Below are 25,007 nucleotides of genomic sequence, written 5' to 3' on the forward strand. Positions count from 1 at the left end.
GTTCATTTACTTTTTATGTTTATGATGTCAGGAAGCCCTGTTGTTCACCATCGTCTCCTGGGCATGGTTAGATGACGGTACCCTTCCTAACCTTCATACATCAATGATTGGTTGCCAATTAGTTTAATTCTATTGTTTGCTTTGTCTCCCGGGCATGGTTTGGTGATGGAATCCATTCTAATTCATACACCTTTCATCTCTTAAAAACTATATCAAAGGAAGTTCGGTCTTGATTTTTATGGTTACACCCTTCAACTGGATGAAGATAGACTCCAAGTCCAGATGAGCTTTTGATACAGACATAAGATCTCCCTGATCTCTACAAGTGGATCCTCTGAATCCCTAGTTCCCTACCTTTGAATTCTACATATTTTATTTTACTATTTCATCATTATTCCTCAAATCCATTCGATTTAGATTTCATCTTAATCTAGTTCTCGTTTTACTTAGTTTCAGATAACGTACAGGTATCAGTTCCTTGGGATTCGACCTCGATCTCACCGAGTTTATTACTACATCACAACCCTATACTTGGGGAGTGAACAGGATTCTTTTGGGATTGACGGCTACGTTGTCTGAGTTTAACTACTTTTAAGATCAGCTTAAGATTAGGATTTTTCTAAATTTTAGGGTTTTAATATTTCTATTTGATTTTTAGAACTAACTTGTTTCATGTTTTGTAGGATCCTGACATAAACTTCTAAATTGGTAATCTTTTTCTAATTCCTCTACTTTTTCTATTTTTTAGGGTTTGAGTTTTAGAAATTTTCTAATTCTAGTATTTTTCCTATTTTTAGGAAATAGTTTAGTTTAGAAGCTTTCCTCTTTTGTTTTTAGAAACTTGGTTAGTTATTTCCCTTTTTAGAAATTCTTTCTAAATTTAGAAACTAACTCATCTTTCCTTTATTTTATTTTTAGTAACTTTCTAATTCTAACTCTTTTAGAATCTAACTTTCTTTCCTAATTTATTTTAGAAATTTTCACTTTCTTTTAGGAATTTCTTCTGTTAGAAACTAGTTTACTTCTATCTTTCTTTTTAAGGATTTTCTAATTCTAGACCTTCTCTTTAGAAACTGACTTGTTTTATTTTCTTTTGCAGGTTTTTAACTGAGGGACTCCAAATTGGTAACTTCTTTCCAACCCTCTCTTTCTTTTTAGATTTTCTTTTCCTTTCTTAGGATTAGGTTTCGAATTTGATTGAGGGCTGCGAGTGTTTCATGCCCAAGTGGGCCCGTGACAACACTCGACGTCTCTTGACTGAAGGAGGATTGGTTGAGGGGTTGACTATCCATCGCAGGACTAGACACCACTCGAAATCCCCTGAGTTAATTGAAGTGATGGCTGAAAACCAACCTCTTCTACCCCAACCTAGGGTGGAGGACATTCAGGATGAGAATGAGGTGTATCAAGCACCCCCGCCACGTACTTTACGAGATTATTTACAACCAGCGGGGGTGAGTACGCCCTCATGCATGATTTTTCCTGAAAATACAAGACATATGGACATCAAGCCAGGGGTTATCCAACTCCTTCCTAAGTTCCATGGGCTTGAATCTGAAGAACCATATCTACATTTGAAAGAGTTTGATGAGATCAGAGCCACTTTATATTTTCAAAATGTGTCTAAGGACACAGTCAGGCTGAGACTCTTTCCTTTTTCCTTAAAAGAGAAGGCTAAGACGTGGTTACATTCACTGCGTCCTAGATCCATTGGCACATGGAATGATATGCAAAGGGAATTTATAAAGAAATTCTTTCCACATCATAAAACGATTACCCTTAGAAAAGCAATCATGAACTTCACCCAAAAGGAGGATGAAACATTTTACCAATGTTGGGAAAGGTTCAAGGATTTGGTCAGTTCATGCCCACAACACGGCTTTGAAACGTGGCGCATTACAAATTTTTTCTATGATGGACTGACATCTTCCATGCGCCAAATGGTCGAGACAATGTGTAATAGAGAATTCATTAATAAAAACGTTGATGAGGTATGGGATTACCTCGATAGTCTTGCTGAAAAAACACAATCATGGGACTATTACCCAAAGTCGAACACCACGTCTAGGCCGACTCAATTAAAGGAGAAAGGTGGATTGTATCTCTTGAAAGAAGAGGATGATCTCAAGTGTAAAGTGACTACGCTCATAAGGAAAGTTGAGGCCATGGAAGGAAAGAAGGATAAGGTTAATGAAAGTGTTTGCGGCATCTGTGATTGCAACATTCATACAACTGAAAATTGTCCTACGATACCCACCTTTTGAGAAGTGTTGAATGAACAATCCAATGCCGTAAATAATTATCAAAGACCTTTCAATGGACCAACCTCTAATACGTATAATCCTGGTTGGAAAAATCATCCAAACTTTAGTTGGAGAAATGGACAAACTGCTACCCCTCAAAGTTTCTTCAATCAAAATCCAAATCAGGGAAAACCTCAAGAAGAACCGGTTCAAAATTCCATGCAAGAGCTGACCCAGGCAATACGAGACTTTATGCAAAAGATGGATTCACGTATGACGGTTATAGAAAAGGGGATGCTTCCTGCACAACCGCTCCCCAATCCTAAACCGCAATACGAGATAAGTGATCCCAGCTCTTCAAATCAAATGGGGCACGCTAAATCCATCACCACTCTTAGGAGTGGGAAGATCATTGATAAAACCCTTCCGGTTAGGCCCGAAAAGCCTCAAGAACCAGAAGAGGACAACAATAATGGATCTAGTGAGGCCCCACAAAAATTAGAACCGGAACTTCTAGAAAAGCCAGTTGCTCCATTTCCCCAACGGTTGGTCGCACCAAAACCTCTCTCTAACTCTCAGGATATCCTAGAGGTGTTGAAACAAGTGAAAGTCAACATTCCTCTACTTGATGTCGTAAAACAGATACCTTCATATGCCAAATTCCTAAAAGACTTATGCACGACCAAACGATGGTAAAGTATTCAAAAGAAGATCTTCTTGACCGAGAAAGTGAGTGTCATCCTAAAGCAAGACGTGCCACAAAAATTCAAAGATCCCGGTAGCCCAACCATATCATGTGTAATCGGGGACCATCGAATTGATCATGCACTTCTTGACTTAGGAGCGAGCGTCAATCTGATTCCCTACTCGGTATACAAATAGTTAGGTTTGGGTGAATTAAAACCCACCCTAACCACACTACAACTTGCTGATCGCTCTGTTCGTGTACCAAGAGGGATAATTGAGGATGTGTTGGTCCAAGTTGATAGATTTTACTACCCTATAGATTTTATCATCCTGGACACCGAACCCATCAATAACATGAGCACTCAGATTCCCGTCATTCTTGGTTGCCCATTCTTTGCCACTTCAAACGTAATTATCAATTACAGGAATGGTGTTATGACTATGTCTTTTGGGAATATGACATTGGAGTCAAACATCTTTTTCAATAACGGCAGCAACTCAGAGGATGATGGCGATTTCCATAACATTAACATGATTGATTCTTTAGTGGAAGATACGACACCTCTAGCCTTATCCTCTAACTCTCTAGAGATGTGCCTGGCCCTCTCCCATGATTTTGATGATGACATGATTAGGGAGACGGGTGCAATGTTTGATACTGCTCTAGTACTTGAAGTTAATTGGTGGAGGCCACAATTTGAAGAGTTGCCCCAAACTGATGTAGTGCCTCTACCGTCTAATCTCAAGCCACCGAAGCTTGACCTAAAACCTTTGCCCTCTGATTTAAAATATGTCTATTTAGGTCAAGATGAGACATACCCAGTGGTGATCTCTGCCCACCTGGAGAAAAAACAGGAGAGTACGCTCATATCTACTCTCATTGAGCATAAGGGAGCCCTTGAATGGACGAGAGCGGACCTCAAGGGAATCAATCCCTCGATTTGTACTCACCGCATTTATCTTAAGGATAATGCTAAGACCACTCGGTAATCACAACGTAGACTAAATCCAAACATGAGGGAAGTGATTAAGGCCGAGGTTTTTAAACTATTAGATATGAGTATCATATACCCTATATCCGATAGTCAATGGGTGAGTCCAACTCAGGTGGTTCCTAAGAAGTCCAGAATCACCATTGTAGCCAATGCCAACAATGAACTCGTGCCACCTAGGATCACTGCTGGTTGGAGAATGTGCATTAACTATAGGAAGTTGAATACCGTCACGAGGAAGGACCACTTTCCTTTGCCCTTCATTAATCAAATCTTAGAAAGGCTAACTGGTCATTCCTATTATTGTTTCCTTGATAGGTATTCAGGCTATAATCAGATTGAAATCGCCCCTGAGGACCAGGAAAAGACTACATTTACATGTCCCTACGGCACCTTTACTTACAGAAGGATGCCATTCGGATTATGTAATGCCCCTGCCACCTTTCAGCGATGTATGATGAGTATCTTTTCTGACATGGTGGGGAAATATCTAGAAATCTTCATGGACGATTTCTCTGTTTTCGGTTCATCTTTCAGCAAGTGCTTAGAGAGTCTTAAATGTGTGCTGAAAAGATGTGAAGAAAAGAACTTGGTACTTAATTGGGAGAAGTGTCATTTCATGGTTCATAAGGGAATTGTCCTTGGACATATTATCTCATCCAAAGGAATCGAGGTGGATAAGGCAAAAATCGATCTTATCTCTAACCTACCTCTGCTCAAGAACATCAGAGATGTGAGATCCTTCTTAGGACACACAGGATTTTATAGACGATTCATAAAGGACTTTAGTCTCCTCTCTCGTCCCTTATGTAATCTTCTGCAAAAGGATGCACCATACGAGTGGACTGAGCAATGTCAGGAAGCTCTCACCAAGCTTAAGGGCATGTTAACCACTGCACCTACCATGCAGCTACCCGATTGGAGCCTTCCTTTTGAGCTTATGTGCGATGCTTTTAATTATGCTCTTGGAGCGGTTCTAGGCCAGAGAAAAGATAAGAGGCCCTACGTCATTCATTACGCAAGTAGAACTTTAAATTCTGCCCAAGTGAACTACTCGACTATGGAAAAAGAACTCCTAGCCGTAGTGTTCGCTTTGGATAAATTTAGGTCCTACTTGATCGGATTCAAGATCATTATCTACACAGATCATGCGGCACTTAAGTATCTTCTTTCTAAGAATGATTTTAAGCCTCGCCTGATACGATGGATCCTTCTATTCCAAGAATTTGATTTGGAAATTAAAGATAAAAAGGGAGTAGAGAACGTAGTGGCCGATCATCTGTCTCGCCTTAATACCTCTGATTCCCCTGAGGTGACCCATATCAATAACATGTTCCCTGATAAACAACTATTCAGAGTCTCTCATTCGCCTTGGTTCGCTAATATTGCCAATTATCTTGCCACAGGTTCCATACCAACGCATTGGACCGCACAAGATAAGAAGAAATTCTTTACCAAGGTACGCAACTTTTTTTAGGACGATCCATATTTATTTAAATATTGCCCGGACCAAATCTTGAGGAGATATGTGTCAGACGATGAGCATCAGAGTGTCATCTCCTTCTGTCACTCAAAGGCCTGTGGTGGTCACTTTTCTGCTAAAAAGACCATGGCCAAGATTTTATAGTGTGGCTTTTATTGTCCCACTATGTTCAGGGACACTCATGAGTTTTGCAAAGCTTGTGAGCGTTGTCAAAAATTGGGAGCATTATCCCGTCGAAATATGATGCCTTTGAATCCCATCCTTATCATAAAAGCATTTAACTGCTGGGGCATTGATTTCATGGGACCATTCCCCCAATCATTTGAAAATTTGTATATTTTGCTCGCCGTAGATTATGTCACTAAATGGGTCGAAGCAATTCTGTGCCGAAATAATGACTATCGCACGGTCATTAAATTCTTAAAAGAGAACATCCTTTCGTGGTTCGGGACGCCTCGAGCCATCATTAGTGATGGGGGCTCACACTTTTGTAATAAACCATTTGAGAGCTTAATGAAGAAATACGGTATCTCTCATAAGATGAGTACCCCATACCATCCACAAACAAGTGGACAAGCTGAGATTTTCAATAGGGAGATCAAACATATCCTAGAGAAAATGGTTAACCCTGATCGTAAGGATTGGTCAATCCGATTGACCGATGCCTTATGGGCATACCGTACTGCTTTTAAAACCCTTATTGGAACGTCTCCCTTTAGACTTGTCTATGGGAAAGTTTGTCACTTGCCTGTGGAGTTGGAACATAAAGCGTACTGGGCGATCAAAAATCTGAATTTCAATCTGGACAACGCTGGCTCGCTACGTAAACTTCAATTAAATGAACTTGAAGAAATCCGGAACGATGCGTACGAGAACTCGAGAATTTACAAAGACAGAATGAAGGCGTTTCATGACCAACATATTCTACGAAAATCATTCACACCTGGTCAAAAAGTCCTTTTGTATAATTCTCGATTACATCTCTTTCCAGGTAAGCTTCGATCTCGTTGGACTGGCCCTTACATTGTGGTCACTGCGTATCCTCATGGGGCCGTTGAGATAAGAGATCCTGACAATGGCAAGGAGTTTAAAGTAAATGGACATCGCTTAAAGCCATTTGTCGAGAAATTTGATTCAGAGGACATGTCCATACCTCTGACTGATCCTGTTTACTAGGATTAATCTCCTAGTCTGATTTAGTTGGTGGACCCAGGTTATCAAGATTGATTAATTCATGGTCCATTCTTGTCTAGCTGAAGACGTTAAACTTAGCGCTCCTGGGAGGCAACCCAGCTTTTAATTCCATTTCATTTTTCGAGTTCAATGTTTGTGGGTAACATTGCTGCAAACCATCACGAGACTACAACTCGTCTACTAGGGGCAACCTAGGGGTTTAAAGGCTTATTGCATACGCTAAATGCAATCGAGAGCACCTGCGAAAGTGGTGTAGGTAGGATTTTATTTTTGTTATTTTTATTTTACTTCTGTTGGTTTCTCTCTTGTGCTGACCCGCTCTTACGTAGATATCTTTGGAAAGCCTCTTGATTCTTTCATCCAGGTACTATCTTTCCATCACTCCTCTTATATTTTCGTTGTCCCATGTGCATTGCATGCCTATTTCTTTTACATTGAGGACAATGTAGATTTTAGGTTGGGGGTGGGAGATTAGGTTTCCTAATCAGTGTTTTCTTGGTCTTGAGCGAAAATTGTGAAAATTGTTAATTTTTCTGGAATTTCGTATGAATTCAAAGTGATTTTGATGGCCATCTAGGACACTTGGAATTGCAAAATACATGATGTTGGCAATTTATGACTCTTGGATTCAGTTATCTGTTAGATTTCACAGCTCAGTTTGAATTGTTAATCCATTATTAGAAGTTGTAAACATTGATTGAGTCATGAATTCTCAGGACACATCTCGCTTGCACATTAAGGTTTCAGTTCGATATTGAATTGTAACTTGGTGATCATTAAGCATGGAAGGAACCAACCTGGGGAATTGTCCATCTTGTTCAATACAAAGAATATATAAAAAAAAAAAAATGAATGAAAGAAAGAAAAAAGAGTACCTAGCTAAAAAAACAGTTGTCATCAGGAAAGGGGTGGGTGTACGATCTTCAACATAGGTTTGCTCCTTATAGGTGTGGATGCAATTCCCTTTCCCCTTGATGTAAAAATCAAAAGCTGAAAGAATGAAAAAAAAAACAAGAAGAAAAAAAAGAAAAAAAAGAATTGTAAGGCAATTTCTGGTTTAGGTTTTAGTTTTCTTGAATGTTCATTCGATCATTAATGTATCATAGAAATTGATAATTGGATCTCTTAATGATGGTAAGCCGTGATTACACTATACACCCATGGAACTCGATGTTTAGAATTGTTCTAATTAATAGATTAATATTTGAACTTGATTATGAAGTTTAACATGAGCTTGATTTCAGGAGAAGGTAATGCTAACAATTATGAATCTTAGATTTCTATTTTTGGATTATTTTTGAAAATCACTTGAGTTTATAGAAATTGTCCTGTAATTCTCAATTTATTTTTCGCATATCTTGCTTGGGACTAGCAAAATGCTGGTTGGGGGTTGTGTTGAGGGTCAAATATTACATATTAGACCCCAATTATTGCCTAGATTTACAAGCATGATACCGTTTAATGACCCGATTTAATCGTATTTGTGATGCAGAGTATATTTACGAGCATGGACTGGAAAGGATGCTAAAAGCAAGGATTTAAAGCTCAGGCATCACCAAGGCATTGGACGGGGCCCAAGGGGACCAAGATCGGCAGATTTGCACGCCCAGGATCCAAGAAAATCGAGAAACTGATGCTCAAGTAGCCCGAAGGACGTCCAGAATGCAAGATCGTAGGGTTCCCACCATCCGTTCAGTTCAAAACTCTATATGTAGCCTGAAGATAAAAAATTAACCGTACACATCAAAAATCATCCATTGGATCGCTGTGGAAGTGGCCCAACGGACAGATCAGCCCATAATTTACTGATCTGGGGCCCACCTGATCTCTGGATATGCCTCAATTTTGGACTCAATCATTTAAATCATATGGGGAAGTGGATGAACGGAACGAATTTCCAAGATGCATCACAGTGGACCTTATCCTGCGGTGCATGAGTACATCACAAGAGAAGCACGCACGGCGCACCAAATCCGGTCAAACCGGTCAGCCACAGCTGACCCGCTCAAACCAGGATTTCACAATCCCGTTACGAAATAGGGGCTGCGGACGAATCCTCATGGGCCACCATGATCGATTGTACGACCGATCTGAGCCGTCCATTCACTCCAGAGTATAGGCGTAACCATAGCCTAGGAGGCGAAATTCCAGAAGACAATGGAGAGATGATTTTAGCTGTCCAAACGTAAGATGAACGGCGGAAGAAAAACATCAGTGGACCACACCAAAACTCGACAAAAACCAGCCCATTCTGACCGAAAAATTGAGAGAAATCTAATGGACGGGGTGGCCACCTCTGATGCGGAAACTCTCCACCGACCTTGCTGGCTCTTATAAAAGAAAGATGAAAGAGAGAGAGACGGGAATCTAGACGGGAGGACGGACGTGAGAGAGAGAGGACGGTGAAGACGGTTTCAATTTTACTTCTTCTTCTTTTATTTCTTTCTTATTTTGCCTATGAAATTGTTTAGAGGTCTAAGCCTAATCATGTCTATTCTAGGCTAAACCTCTTAGCTAGGGCTAAGAGGTGAAGCTTGTAACGTGATGAGAGAACTTCTTGCTTGTACCTTTTATTTAGATTGAACTGATGTTGATTTTTGGTTTAATTAAGGGAATGTTTTTAGTTTTTAATGGTCTATTGTGACTAAAATTACATTGGGTCTGCGATAGCTTTGAGCATGTTCCTTTACTTTTTATGTTTATGATGTTAGGAAGCCCTATTGTTCACCATCATCTCCTGGGCATGGTCGGATGACGGTACCTTTCCTAACCTTCATGCATTGTTGATTGGTTGATAATTAGTTTAATTCTATTGTTTACTTTGTCTCTTGGGCATGGTTTGGTGATGGAATCCATTCTAATTCATACACCTTTCATCTCTTGAAAATTATATCAAAAGAAGTTCAGTCTTGATTTTTATGGTTACACCCTTCAACTGGATGAAAATAGACTCCAAGTCCAGATGAGTTTTTGACGCAGACATAAGATCTCCCTGATCTCTACAAGTGGATCCTCTGAATCCCTAGTTCCCTACCTCTGAATTTTACATATTTTAGTTTACTATTTCACCATTATTCTTCAAATTCATTTGATTTAGATTTCATCTTAATCTAGTTCTAGTTCTATTTAGTTTTAGATTACGTACAGGTTTCAGTCCCTTGGGATTCGACCTCGGTCTCACCGAGTTTATTACTACATCACAACCCTATACTTGGGGAGTGAACACCTGCTACTAGGCCATTCCCTTCCTTGGGAATGTGCTGAAACTTTACATTGCCTTTCTGCAAAAGTCGTTAATCCTAAAATTGAACTGTTGTCCTTTTTTCTCCATACCCTCAGCTGAAGGGTTGAGATGATAGTCTCAATATCAATGGTCTCTCTACCATGGCGCATAGTATCTACAAAGTTATCGTGAGACTTTGGAAGAGAGTTAATCAAGTACTATCACCACCAGAAAACAGGCTAAAGGCTACAGATAAAAACTGTAGCTAAAAGGATATGGCTACGGTTAAGATCCGTACCATGACCGTAGTCATTGATACCTAGTTATAAGTCGAAAAGCTATGGCTACGGATCCACTCCATGGCCATAGAGATAAAGGATACGGATTAAATCCGTAGCCGTTGCTTCTGTAGCACTAATGTATTTAAAGCTATGGATTATATTTGTAGCTAAAAGTTGAGAACGAACCGTAGCAATAGGCTTAAATTAGCAACAACTGCGGTTTCCAGAAACATGCTACGGTTAATAGTTGTAGCTAATTAAACTATAGGTACAGATTAAATCTGTAGCAATTTTGTCCGTAGGTTAAAATTATATATAGCTACGGATTTTATCTGTAGCTAAAAGTAAATGAGAACCGTAGCAAAAAGCTGAATTTAGCAAGAGCTACGGTTTTCAACAAAGTGCTACGGTTAATAGCCGTAGCTAATGCCTGTTGTTAATAAAAATTTAATTTGTAATGGCAGCTCTTACCATTGTAGTACACCCTGATAACTCATATAAGCAAGATCCAATTCATGGCTAAATCATTCACTTATTCATTCATTCATTCAATCAAACACAATTATTCATTTCCATTTACAAAAGTACAATGCCAATATAATAGTTATATGTCTATTTAAAGTTCTCATTAACAGCAAGATCCAATGCCTTCTCGCAGCCAAATAGCTTCTCAACAATCGCAAGCGAAAAATCCATGGATGTGCATCTACTGGTTATCAATTTACAATCAACTAACACCCTATTCTCAGCTTCGCTTTGATCTGAAAGCTTACTGCACATGGATGATCATATACCTGTTTGATCTGAAGGAGAATCAATGTTATACGCTGCCAGTCATTCTTTCAACTCGAGCACCTCATCATCTTCCTCTTTGCTATCAACGGCAGTCGGCATTTTCTGCTGAAAGACCCAAACCAAAAAGGCAATGAGAAGTCCACAAAAACAGGGAGATACTTGAGAAATAAGAAGTTTCAGGATTTGCAAACACACCTTTCTAGCAGGAGCCTTCTTCAGAGCTCCCCTGCCTTTGGGTTTTACCCCCTCGGAAACATGTCCTATGGAGAGAAAAAGATAACATGCATTGAGATGAATGAAATTTTCAAGATGGAAAATAAAATAGTAATTGACAATCTGCTTGTACCGAGTTCTGTTCCCAACAAGGTTCGCAAAATTCAGGTTGACAGTGAAACCATGTGATCCTCCATTGATGACGTTAAATGCAGGCACAGGCAGAACTAGAGTTTTGTTCCCAGCAAGGTTCGCAATGTGCTGCATGACAAAGAGTGCAACTTAACAAACATACACTTCAACAGTGAGTGAAGGGCTAGTGAATAATCATACATTTTGAACTGTGTTTGGACAAGAGATGCTAAAAAAGATTATTTTCTGTTGATCTGAAGAGGCTAGTGAATAATCAGATATGATGCATCATGTGTTGATGAATTTGTACCTCCACCATTTTGCAATCTTGGATTAGCATGCACAGATGATGCCTGCAACCTTCTCAATTCCTCAGAAAGTTGGTGGGAGATGAGCTGGCCAGAATGGGCTTGAAGGACCTGTGAAATATTCATGTAAACTACAATATGCATAATAGTTCTCTATAACGCTATGTATAGGTAATAGAAAAAGAAATTTTGGAAGCAAAAACCTTCAAAAGAGTAGAACTTGTCTCTAGATAAAGATTCATGACAGAGCTGGAATGTTGGAAAGGATTGGCAGATGCATCATTTGTTGCTGCAGAAGGTATTTCTTTTAAGAACTTGAGGCAATCCTGGGAAAAAAGAAAGAAAGACATGTCCATGAGTGGACTCTAAACATTTTCATGTTCAAGAAGCTTTAAGAGAAAAAAAATGCAGCATATATTGAGGACAAGTTCATTCATACAATGGCAATGAAATAAAGCATGTGAATCACCTCAAAAAAAGTATCCTTGTATGTGCTCAGATTTTCGTTCAGCCATTGCTCCAGATTTATGTGTTCCTTACGAGAAGCAACTGCAGCCAGTTTGATGCTGAATGTAAATGGAGTCATGTCCAATACTGATTGTAAGATCTGTGAGATGACATGTACATGAGTACAAAAAGCAGCAAATGTAGACATGGAAGAGAGTTGTAATACCTGTAAACTGCTTGTGCCGCAACCTTCAACTGTGACAGTGCCACCGGTGACTGCTGCGCCTACCTTCAACATACGCATTTCTAGGGGACCTGTTTCTACGTTTTCTTCATGTTACTCCCTATATATACAACATACTCCCTATATATATATATATATATATATATATATATATATATATATATATATATATATATATACTGATTCTACATTTTCTTCATGTTACTCCCTAGAGCATGTCTATCTCTGTGTACAAATAAAACAATCATGTTGATGGTATATATGTAGGAAATTCCTCATATGGCAGAATATACACAATGGTAAGGGTATATACATGTTCAACTATATACACAACCATATGACTGTGTATTGAGCCCTAATACACAGCCCCAAGAGAGTGCACAACATATTATGATAATAATTTGAGTTATTTCCTATTTTATAGAGTTTTATCAATATTGTGGGAGATCCTCACCACTACTAATTACGCCAAGTGCATTCACACTTTTGCCAATCCACACATGCTAGTTCTAGCAGATCAAAGGCAATGGGAGTTGTCCATAAATTTTGGGTAGCCTAGTTTTGCATAAATCAAGGGAATGGCTTGAATATAAAAAGGGATGTGTACACAACTTACCTTCATAGGGAAACTTTCGATTGGTGAGTCGATACATCAGTTTCTTCTTTGGTGATTTGTTTGGGGCTGCAAATCAGTAGGTAGGCTTTCAATTTTGGAACAGTGATTTGTTTGGGGCTGCAAATTCCTGTAACCCATATCAAATTTCAGGATCTTCGACAAACAGCGTAACTAGTAAAAAAAATAAAATCTACTGTGAGACAATGTTAACATTTCCATTTGTGGACTATAGTAGGAGAATCAAGTGACCCGCACTGAATTAAAAAAGAGAACTGATAACCTCCAGGCACCTCTACCACAATTTGCAGTACGGGTGTTCAGCCATGAAATGGAAAAAGAAAATGAAAAAAAAAAAAAACCTTTTTTACATCACGGAGCTAAAAAATGCCTTGTACTGCATATAGCAGTATAGGTGCCTGTAGGTGGTTAGTTCCAATTGAGAGAAGTCCCAGATTTGTTGCTAAAAGGATGCAACAAATCTAGGGGATTCTCAGGGCACAATCTGTCCACTGGGATGCAATGGATGAATGGTCTGGATTACTGATCCATGGGCATCATTTCCATCAAATAACTCAGCACAAAACCAATAGATGATCAAACAAGCATAACTTTTCTGTTCATTATACATCTAAACTGGGCCATAATTTGGACAATTCAATGACCTGTACACCACGTACACAATTTTTAAGTAATCTAGGTGCCTACGTAACCTCCATTGCACACTGTCAGTATCAAAGTTTTTAGTCTTTAGAAAAAAAAGGGGCAAAAGTCAAAAGAAAAAGGATCCCCAAATACCCAGCCCTGTTTAGATGCAAAACAAGGCATGAAAAGATTGGAAGATCCCAGTCGTTCCAATCTCTGGCCTTTTCCCTGAAAATGTAGGCCGTTGTTGTTTCTTCTTCCCAATCAGTTAGGATTGTCATATCAGTGAGATTTTTTGGAAATTCCCAATTCCAAAATGGGCCATCAGATCAACAGTCTAGATCACTACACCACGGGCCTGCCCCACGTATAAAAACATATTCTCAGGTCTGAGGGCCATAGACACTTCTGTCTAACCTGAAAGCCATCATTAGTGACAGATTCGTTTTGCTGCAAATATATATAAGCCATCATTAGTGACAAGTTCTCAATCAGGTAGCTACACATTCCATAGAATTTCAAGTTTATAGGCTATGACAGATTCGTTTACAAACACTGATGCAGAGATTGGTGCCATGTATTTTTCTTTTCTTTTCTTTTTTGTTTTTTGCCATTTTTGGTTTCATGAAAAACGGAACCCAGATTCAGATAGCAATGAACTGAACACAACATTATTCATGCAGTGCTCATACCAGGATCATGATATGATGATACCAATGCCTTGAGAATATTACTAATATCCGTGGCAATAATTACATAAAAGAAAAAAGAAAAAGGAAAAACACTCATTCCATCTATATGTATATGTGTGTCATCATCATAGCTTTGTCTCAGCTATTTCAGGTCAGCTTCTCAAGAATGCTGAGCTGCCCATCTGACACCAACCGTCCAAATTTACCTGGGCTTGGGACCTGTTAGTGTGTGTCACAAAGAACACACACATGAACACACACACACAGAGGTAGGGAGGGAGGGAAGGGGAGAGAGAGAGAGAGAGAGAGAGAGAGAGAGAGAGAGAGAGAGAGATTACTCTTACGGGAGTTCAAATCTAGCATTTGTATGATCATGAATGTGATATTTACACCAGCCATAGTAAATGGATACTCCCAGGTAGCTCGCTTTCCACCTTGCTTGTTCAATAGCCTCTGAAAAGATATCTAAGATAGTACAAAAGAAACAAGCATTTGTTCAAAAAGATAACTAAGACAGTACAAAAGAAACAAGCATTTGTTCAGACAGAAAGATAAATATTTTTTAAACTTAACAGCATTTTTTAAGATTGGCAATGGAATGATTAAGTTGATTACCCCATCAGATGTAGAAATGATAGAATGCAGATTTGGTGTGGAGTCTGCACTTTCTATTTTAACAGTTACATGTATATCTGCACCACAGCCCGCAGAAACCATATCTGCACCACAGTTACATGTATATTTCTTATTGTCATCTCTCAAAATTCTCCATCCACTAAAACAAAATCCTCAAACATTCCATGAAAATTGAAGATAGAAAGGGAAAATGAAAACACTAAACCTTAAGCACCAACTCCTTGAGATCACAGGACGTTGCCTGGTTAACCATGATTTCCCTCATTTTTCTGCAAATCTGTCTGATTTGGCTTGACTGGGCATAACAGGTTCGCTTAACCTGGTTAGGGCGCCTCTTGGTGAATCCAATGCAAAACATTCTCAGGGTGTAGTTGTCTGTCGTCTTCACATGTACATGCGCCTCGATCAAGGTTTGCCACTTACGGACCAGCGATCTTAATTTGTCGGTTGTAAAATCCTGTAGGACTGATCCTCATCAGCCTGAAGGTCAGCCAAGGAACACTCAAACACTCGGTGTTTGAGACCTTCATACTGCAAGTTACAGACATTAAAATAAATGTGAGGCTTGTGACTTTAAACAGACATTAAAAATACTGTAATAATGTCTTCATACTGCACTTCTAGCAGCAAATATTCAGCATACAATTTGCTCCTTAGATTTCCACCATTGGAAACTCATTTTCTAACTATTAAATAGTATCATTTTCATTACGGCCAAGCGCGTCAACACATTTAATAAGCTGTCCTTCATATTCTAGTAATTCGTAAATAATATGAAATTACTGTGCTCCATACTCAGAAAATGCTCCAGCTCCCTTAGATCACTATAAGTTACTGTGCTCCTAGTATAACCAAAGAAAAAGATCCAAATACAACTTCACCTTGAACTGCAGGGTACTGTTGATAGCATCACTTATCAGCTCCCAGTTTGGACCCATATCATGCATGAGGACAACAAGTGCTTGAAATAGGATTTTTACCGACGAAACTTTTACCTATAATTTTTTTTCGTAGGTAAAAAGGACTTTTACCAACGAAAATGATTTTCGTTGGTAAAAGTTTTCTACCTATGAAATTATAATTTCGTAGGGAAAAGTCTACTTTTACTGACGAAAATTGTAATTTCGTAGGTAAAAGTAAACTTTTACCAATGTAAATTTTCATTGGTAATGGTTATTTTTATTTTTTGAAAAAAAAAAATCGAAAAATTTACTGTTACTAACGAAATTGTTTTTCCCGACGGACATGAACCGTCGGAAAAAATCTGGCAAGATGTAATTACCAACTACATCCTTGTCGGTAAAAGTATTTTTCCCGACGGACATGACACGTCGGCAAAAATCCGGTACAATGTTGGTGCTGATAAAAACAGTTTCGTTGGTAAATGTGTTTTTACCAACGGACATCAATCGTCGGCAAAAATCCTATACAATTTTATAATCAACGCAAAGCAGTAGTCGTTGGTAAGTGTTTTCCCGACGGACTTGAAGCGTCGAAAAAAATCTGGTAGGATGTAAATACCGACAGACAGGCATCGGTAAAAATATGTTTTCCGACGGATATCAACCGTCGGAATAAATCCCATACATTCGTAGCCCAAAGCATGACCGTTTTACCGACGAACTAAACCGTCGGAAAAAGGTTCCTATCAAAGCATGTTAATTTTTCCGACGAACTAAAACCGTCGGGGAAAGGTTCCCGCCAGGGACCAAAGATTCCCGCCTTTGCCGAAAGTATGACAGTTTTGCCGACGAACTCAAACCGTCGGAAAAAGGTTCCCGCCAGGACCAAATTGATTCCCGCCTTGGCCGAAAGTATGACAGTTTTGCCGACGAACTAAAACCGTCGGAAAAAGGTTCCTACCATGGCATAATTGTGCCGACGAACTTAAACCGTCGGGAAAAGGTTCCCGCCACAGTTTTGCAGACGAACTAAAACCGTCGGGAAAAGGTTCCGCCAAAATATGTCAGTTTTTTCCAACGAACTAAAACCTACGGGAAAAGGTTCCCACGTCGGTAAAAAAATATTTAAATTTTTCCCGACGGCAGATAACCGTCGCTAATGTTTTTACCGACAAACAAAAGCCATTGGTAATAATCCTTTGTTTTTATTATATATATAGAAATGCTCACACACACTAGTTGGACATTGCATTTTCGTCCAACTAGTTGATGAATTCAAGGACCAATTAATGCTATTTAATACTAAGAAAAGTTATTTCTAAGAGGAAAAGTAGCCACCAGTGGTGGCCCCACTTTAGTGTTAAAGTGAAATCCACCCCAACCATCCGGTGAGTCACCCGGTGTTAGAACCATGGGTTAAAAAATCAGCATCATCTATGGTTCAAATGGACCACATGATTGAAAACAATGTACAAGTAAAACTCACTCTCCAAACTATTTTCATTGGTTTGGCCCACCTGAATCACGTATGCCCCTAATTTTTGGACATTAGGCATAGATTTTTAGTGTGTCATCTTAATGGTTGAAGTGGATTTATTAACATTAGTTGATATCCAAAATAGGCAATGGATTTCAAGAGAAAATGGGATGAATTAGGAAGCTGCACATGTAATATATTTATGCATGCAGTAAATGTAAATGAAATCTAGTCCATTAATTAGGTAGGAGTTCTTTTAAATGTGTGAAGGACATAAATGATTATTTTTAATGATTAATGGTATGATATCTATTTACAAAAAAAATGGAGCTATTAGAAATTCATTTTAGCCGTATACATTTAACTTGTATTTGTGGCTTCATTGATGATGATCGTTTATTAAATTTTAATAGATAAAATATAATTAATAGGCCTTATTTAATGGACAGGCCGGATCTTTGACATATAATTTCTATCATACTTATGTAAAACTTGATATTACGGATCTCACATGTGGTATATTACTTGGGATAGAAAGTAATTTTTTGCTATTAAATACACAGCTAGTTGGACCAATTTGATTTGTCCAACTAGTTGTGTGTGAGCATTACTCATATATATAGTTTTTATATCATATGAGTGGAAATTTTTTTGTTTTTTATAATTAAAAAGTAATATTTAAATGATTTGTAATATCATATGAAAAAGAATATTGAGAAGTTTAAAATTTTAACAATGTTTGAGAAAAATTTTGAAAATAAAATGATGCTTTTGAAGAAAAGAAAATTGGCATTTTGAAATTATTGAGAAAATATTTTGAAAATTTGAAAATAAAAATTCAGAATTTGTATTAAATTTTTTTTTTTGAAATAATTTATAATAAAAATGTTTTTTTGTTAAAATGTTTTCAAAAATATACATTTTATAAAAGAATGTTATTTTTAAATGGAAATTAAAATTTATGTATGAAAAAAAAATTACTAAATTATTAGGCACATCCACTAATTGTACCTTCAACCATTTTTGGAAAATCTAATCAGTCTAGATTGAAGAGTAAATAACTTTAAATGTTTAAATCAAATTTCATTAAAATTGTTGATCAATCTTGTATGCTCAATATCTTTTTCATATGTAACCTGATCGGGACGAATAACTAGTGAAATTGAGTATTGATCAGAAAAATAGAGTGAATAGACCAGACAGGTAAAATGGGGCAAATATTTTGGTCAAAATTGTGACCAACTTTATTGACCTCATGAGAACCTAAGTGTTGATGTAAGTTTTGTGGGCCCCATCATAATGTGTGTCGAACATCAACACCATGAATTTAATGTGTCCCCTTCAGGTTATGAGATATGTAAAAAATCATCCGTATACGAAACTCAGGTGGGCTATGCCATCTAAAGCCATGTGAAGACATCCTAAAAAATATAAAAGAACTTGGTGGGGCCCATGTGAGTTTTGGATGCGGCTGAAACTTGGTCTGACCCCTCATCCAAGTGGGATACACATAATGAGTGGGTTGGATATCTGAATCACATTTAGGTTTACCCAATATATGATTATGAAAGGAAACCCCTCTCCACTCTATTTAGGTGATTTACTAATTACCCTGAGTTAACTTTGTGGGGTCTACCATTAATTATTTATTTTATCCACTCTGTTCATCCATGTTAACAGATGATTTAGGATCTAAAGAACAAAAAGGAATCATATCCAAAGCTCAAGTGGACCACACCACAAGAAATAGTGTGATTGAACCTCTACTATTGAAAAATTCTTGGAGGCCATAGAAGTTTTGGATCAAGCCGATGTTTGTGTTTTCTCTTCATTCATATCTTTTTGATATTATGAACAGGTTGGATGACAAATAAACATTATTGTGGGCCCAAGGAAGGTATTAATGGTGGAAATCATTATTTCACATTGTTTCATGTGGCATGGTCTACTTGAGTTTTGGATTTACTGAAAATTTGGGATCAACCCACACCGTTCATCCATTTTTCGAGATCATTTTAGAGAATTATCCAAAAAATAAATCATATCCAAAGATTAAATGGACCGCACTACAAATAAGGGGAACATATTGGCTACTTCTCCTGACACTAGCCAATGGCTAGTGGTTGGTGCTATGTGGGCTCCACCATGATGTATGTGTTTAATCCACACCTTCCATCCATTTGTACAGATCATTTTAGGGCAATATCCATAGAACGAGTTAAATCTAAAGCTCTAGTGGACCCCAGCACACAGAAAACAGTGAGATAGTGACGCCCACCATTAAAAACTTCTAAAGGCAATAAAAGTTTTATATAAAGATGATATTTGTGTTTTCTCATATTTCATGTATTTTTAAACTTTTGAACAGGTTGGATTTCAAATAAACATTATGGTGGGCCTTAAGATAGTTTCAACAGTGGAAATCACTATCCCCGCTGTTTTCTATGGTGGGGTCCACTACAGATTTTTATCTGCCTCATTCTTTGGATCATGACTTAAAATGATATCTCAAAATGGATGGACGGTGTGGATATAACAAATATATCATAGTGGGGCCCACAAAACTTGGTGACGTCACTGACGTAGGGCGTCCAAGAGACGCCCACTGTCAGCGGCGGAAACGGATTGGCTACTCCCCTGCCACCAGCAATTGGCTAGTTGTCGGTGGTCTGTGGGCCCCACCATGATTTATGTATTTCATCCATTCTGTCCATCTATTTTTATAGATCATTTTATGGCATGAAAGAAAAAATGAGGTATATCTCAATCTCAAGCGGACCACGTTACAGGAAACAGTGTTGAATGAACGTTGAACATTAAAAATGTTTTGGGGGCCATAAAAGTTTTGGATCAGGCCGATTTTTATTGTTTCCCTTCATCTGCGTATTTACGACCTAATCAACATATTGGATGTCAAATAAACAGTACACTGAGCCTTAGGAGGATTTTAATGATAGATATCCAATCATTGTTTTTTTTCCTGTGGTGTGGTCCACCTAAGATTTGTATCTCTATAATTTTTGCATAAAGCCCTAAAATGATCTGTAAAAATGGATGAACGGAATGGATGAAACACATACATCATGGTGGGTCCCACAGAGTACCGACCACGTTGCTGCCGGTGCCAGCGGGAGTAACCAATCCGCCTCGGGCGGATTTCCAGCGGAAGCCTTTCGCATGACTTCCGGCGCAAGGATTCTAGGTGGGGCCCGTTGCGATGTTTGTGAGAAATCAAAGCCGTCCATCTGTTTTCTGACCTCATTTTAAGCTATTCTACCAAAAATGAGTAGGATCCAAAACTCAAGTGGGCCATAGGAGATGAAACAGTGGGGAATGGAATGCCTACCGTTGCAACCTTCCTAGGCTCTACCTTGCTGTATATATGCCATATAAACCGTTTACAGCATCTAAACCGTTTATAAGGTCATTTTCACTCAGATAAAGTGAAAAAACCAAAAAAATTATATCGTCAAAAACTTTTATAGACATATAAATATTTCAACGGTGGTCACTAAATATCCACTGTTTCCTCTCGTGTGGCCCACTTGAGTTTTTGATCCTCCTAGATTTTGGTCCCACGTCATAAAATGAGCTTAAAAAACGGATAGAGGGGTTAGATTTCACACAAACAACTAAGTAGGACCCACACAGAATTTTGTGCAAAATTGGAAATCCGCGTCCGTTCGTCTTCGTCAGCGACTCCTCGCTTATCTCTCTCTCTCTCTCTCTCTCTCTCTCTCTCTCTCTCTCTCGATCCTTTCTCGCGCATCCTCTATCTTTCTCTATCTCTCTCGGCCCTCTCTCTCTCACGCATCCTCTCCCCTTCAATGATAACAACACTTCCAGGCTAGAGTTATTACAGGAATTCAAGTCCATGGGAGTGAAGATTTTTCAGGTACATATATTTTCACTTGAGTTTCAACTTAGAAAAATGAAAGAGGAATTACAATTTTCAGTTGGCTTGGTAGGCCCACCTCCTCATGATCTGACCTGATCGTATGGTGAGTGAGCGTTGAAATTGAATAGGGCGTGAGACATACATCATCTTTAAATTCACTTCAGTCCCTTTCTTTTTTTTTTTTGTCACATGCCCTAAAAGATATGAGAAAAAAAATGGATGGACTGTATCAATCTAATACATACATCATGATGGGCCCCACGGAAGCTTCACATGTCGATGTGACCAATTTTCTTCTCTCCACCAAGAAGCGAAATTTCTTGACGTGCGAAATTCATGACATGGGCCTTATAATGATGTATTTGTTAGATCCACACCGCCCATCCATTTTCAGATCATTTTAGGATGTGAGTCTAAAAAAAAGTAAGATCCAAAGCTCAAGTGGACCACACCACAGGAAATAATATGAATTGACGGTCCTGTTGAAAACTTCTTGGGGCCACAAATGGCTCTGATCAAGCTGTTACTTATGTTTTACCTTCATCTAAGTATGGGTGACATTATGAACAAGTTAGATGGTAAATAAGCCTCACGGTTGGCACTAGGAAAGTTTCGATGGCAATTTGTTTAATCCTCCCGATTTCTGTGGTGTGGTCCACTTGGGCTTTGGATGTAACTCATTTTTGGGATCATGCTTTAAAATTATCTTAAAAAATTGTTGGACGGTGTGAATCAAACACAAAAATCATGGTGGGCATGAAGAAGTTCTACACATTAAAAGTTGTGTTGTGCAGTAAGCAATTTATCTCAGAGAGAAATCTGGTCTATCTTGTGAACTGGACTCATCAAATGGCATCATGCAATGATAAGTGCCGGCACCGAAATTTCCATCATATGCAATCCTCACGTCCTCTTTAGATCCAAATAAATCAGACCAATCTAAAGCGTTGGTGGGGCCACAACATGTAAAATCATACCCAAAACCTGTAAAACCAAGTGGTATTGCCAACCTCAGTTTTGAAATGGCCTGATTTTTGGAGTACTCATTCATCTGGATGGGATAAATCTTATTCATGGGTTGAATGGCATATGTAAAACACGGTGGAGCCCAAACACAATCTGAAATGTTTTAATGGTGGGTGTCAATGTCCCAGCCTTATCCTATGGAGTGACACACACATGTTTTGGGTCGGCCTGATTTTTATTAAACGGTGTTAAATTGAAGAGATGCACCTTATGTACGGAGTGGATTTGGACCCTACATCACGGCGGGCCCCACACACAACATCATAGAATAAGCCGAGAATCTGAAGGTACTGTACAACCTCTTGTCTATTTTATTGGAAAACATCATTTTCCCGCACAAGCAATCGTTGTTGTCTGTACCATGTGATAGACCACGAGATTGCAACATGTCTTTAAAACCGATGTATAGTATCCAAAGGACGTGTCCACCACATATATTACATTATTTCCCTTTACAACTAGCAATCACTAAATAAGAGTCATGATCCACTACAACTTCTCTATAACATTATTTCAGTGCAAATCTACATATAGAGCCCAGGTGGGCCCACATATGATTAACAAAGACTTCAATTCACTACATAATAATAATAATAAATTTTCACCGGTGCATGTCTTCCATGCCATGTGTTTGAAAGAGGTTAATTACTCGTATTCTAGATTACACTTTTAAATTTACTGATTTAATATTTATCAGTAGCCACCTCAGTCTCTCTCGCATCCTCTCTCTCTCTCCTCTCAGTGATCGGGAACCCAATTTTCGGCTTGGACTCGTGATCGGGGCTCCAACTCAAACTCCTCTCATTCTCTTCCTCAAAGCTCGAAAGGTAAAAATCCTAACCCTTTAGGCGTTACATCCTTTTCAGGATTGGATATAGGAGGGCTGGTATTTGGAATGTCAATGCATCCTGATGGGGTGCATTGCATTTTTTTCTTCTTGGGGTTGTTAAGTAAATCCATTGCCTTCTGTCAATGTGCATATTGTTCCATTGCCTTCTGTTGCCTAAAATGGTCCTTGCAAACCTTAATGAACTTGTATATTACATTTTTTTGTCTTAAATTATTATTGTGATTAGTTAGTTTATAGTTGTGATTTGTAATTGTGATTTGTAAGTTAGATAATTAGTTACCCGTTTGAGGATTTCTATGGGACCATACATAGATATGGTGTGTTTTTGGTGGCATAGAAATCGCTCAAATTATCCCATTTTAGACAATTCAAGGTTAGATGGATAGTATACTTTCATATTATCTATTTAAATGTTCATGCCTAATCCGCAGTTCATCTCCTCGTTTCTCTCTAGATATGTTTCTTCCATTCCGTATCCAATGCCAAATATCTTTACAGTGCTTTAGATATTTGGCATCGGAATATAACATAAGATTAACTTATCTAGAGAGGCATGCCAGATTTTCGGCGTGGACATTTAAATGGGAATATGAAAGTATTACAATCTATCCAACTTTAGATGGGTAACTAATATAGGATTTAATTAAGCGAGGGTCTCTGAAAGGTGGGAACCGCTATTATGACCATAATGGCCTGTGTTTATGTATAAGCTCGAAATTGTTGGAGCAGACCCGTGTTTATGTATTAGCCCAAATTCTTAAACTATAACCAAAACCTATAACGTAAACCCGAACATAAACCTAAACTTAAATCTATAACCTATAACGTATAACTTATAAACCTAAACCTAAACCTAAACCTATAACCTAAACCTAAACCGATTCCTAAACCTATAACCTATAATTTAAACATATTACTTAAACCTAAACCTAAACCTATAACCTATAACTTAAACCTTAAACCTATAACCTAAACCTAAACCGATTCCTAAACCTATAACCTAACCTAAACCTATAACCTATAATTTAAACATATAACCTAAACCTAAACCTAAACCTATAACCTATAATTTAAATATATAACCTAAACCTAAACCTATAACCAATAACTTAAACCTATAAGCTATAACCTATAACCTAAACTTAAACATATAACCTATAACCTAAACATAAACCTAAACCTAAACCTAAACCTATAACATAAACCTAAACCAAAACCTATAACCTAAACTTAAACATATAACCTATAACCTAAACATAAACCTATAACCTAAACCTATAACATTAACCTATAACCTAAATGTAAACCTAAACCTGAACCCGAACCCGAACCCAAACCCGAATTCCTAACCCTATGACCTATAATCTTAAACTTATTTTCGTAAATTGACTCTAATCTTTTCATTTTAGAGATAGATAAGAGTTGGATGCGAGCAAAGAACAGGTTTGGCCCAGAGTATATACAAGGGGTAAAACAGTTCATGGAATTTGCACGTAATCGGGAGGATTCAGGCAATAGAATTAGGTGTCCATGTCAAAAATGTATGAACATGATACATAAGACTCTAGACAAAGTAGAAAACTATTTGTTCATAGTTGGGATTGACCAAGGTTACACTTGGTGGATCCATCATGGTGAAGAGTTCCACCAAAGAGTTGAGGCCACTAAAGTAATTGCTGACCCAATTGTGTCGGATGACGAGGATGAAGATGTTGACGAAATGCAAGAAATCATAGGGGATGTGTTCAGGGGAACAATTGCAGATACTGATTTTGCAGCGATAAGTAGTAGCCAAGATATTCCTCCTATGGGTAATGTCGAATTAGAAAAGTTTAGTAGGTTGTTGAGGGATGCACAATGTCCACTTTATCCGGGGTGTGAGAACTTCTCCAAGTTGAATTTTCTTACAATGTTACTTCATTTAAAGATAATAAATCATTGGAGTAATAAATCGTTTGACACGTTGCTTGACTTGTTGAAAGAAGCATTACCAAATGGTGAGACATTGCCTAAGTCTCATTACGAG

General features: G+C 38.2%; 1 long non-coding RNA gene and 1 other non-coding gene across 3 annotated transcripts; both read right to left on the reverse strand.

Moving 5' to 3' along the window:
- Positions 1-1,775: 1,775 nt before the first annotated feature.
- LOC131222066 (small nucleolar RNA R71) lies at positions 1,776-1,882 on the reverse strand. Its single transcript, XR_009159774.1, has one exon. It is a non-coding gene; the product is annotated as a small nucleolar RNA R71 (small nucleolar RNA).
- Positions 1,883-12,413: 10,531 nt separating this feature from the next.
- LOC131221488 (uncharacterized) lies at positions 12,414-15,790 on the reverse strand. Of its 2 annotated transcripts, XR_009159311.1 has the most exons (6): positions 15,710-15,790; positions 14,808-15,359; positions 14,537-14,657; positions 12,859-12,985; positions 12,697-12,751; positions 12,414-12,467 (listed from the first exon to the last, which is right to left on the reverse strand). It is a non-coding gene; the product is annotated as an uncharacterized LOC131221488 (long non-coding RNA). The 2 variants fall into 2 exon arrangements; XR_009159310.1 differs by having other exon boundaries at positions 14,808-15,790.
- Positions 15,791-25,007: the final 9,217 nt, after the last annotated feature.

This window comes from Magnolia sinica, chromosome 12, assembly GCF_029962835.1.
Source record: "Magnolia sinica isolate HGM2019 chromosome 12, MsV1, whole genome shotgun sequence".
Classification (NCBI taxonomy): domain Eukaryota; kingdom Viridiplantae; phylum Streptophyta; class Magnoliopsida; order Magnoliales; family Magnoliaceae; genus Magnolia; species Magnolia sinica.